The 437-nt window shown below is 34.6% G+C and overlaps 1 long non-coding RNA gene across 1 annotated transcript in view; it reads left to right on the top strand.

The window, feature by feature from the left end:
* Positions 1 to 437, top strand: part of LOC127874693 (uncharacterized) — a 228,251-nt gene that overhangs the window by 182,158 nt on the left and 45,656 nt on the right. The gene's annotated exons all lie outside the window — the stretch shown is intronic.

Below are 437 nucleotides of genomic sequence, written 5' to 3'. Positions count from 1 at the left end.
TCCCAAAACTTGTGTTTTAAACTCCCCTTTAACTACTGGTTGGATCTCGCTCAAACTTGTGGGGTCATGTGTGATAAAAAAATTAGGTCAACATGTCGAATCTTAGAAAACCCATATTACCCCATCTTTAACCCTTTCACACTCAGAATAAAAGTGAAAATGGCTATGTGCAAACAGTATAAAAACAGAAAAGCCTGAGAGTAACTTGCAGTCTGTTCAGGTTTTATGCTGTTTGCTCCTCATCAGTATCTAAGGTTTGAAAATGGAGCCTTTAAAACTTTAATTTCGTAAGAAAGGTATTTTATTAAATTTAACTTTCTATTGTACTATGAATGCATCAAAATATGTATCTAAGCGGTAAAGGGTTAACCACATTTATGGCTCAATAGTGTGTATGGCTCAGTCTTGATGAAACTTGGTCAATATATCTTGACAAT

The sequence above is a fragment of the Dreissena polymorpha genome, chromosome 3 (genome assembly GCF_020536995.1).
Source record: "Dreissena polymorpha isolate Duluth1 chromosome 3, UMN_Dpol_1.0, whole genome shotgun sequence".
NCBI classification, from domain to species: Eukaryota; Metazoa; Mollusca; class Bivalvia; order Myida; family Dreissenidae; genus Dreissena; species Dreissena polymorpha.
Note: the sequence above shows the minus strand (reverse complement) of the source record. Positions and strands in the feature narration are given on the sequence as shown.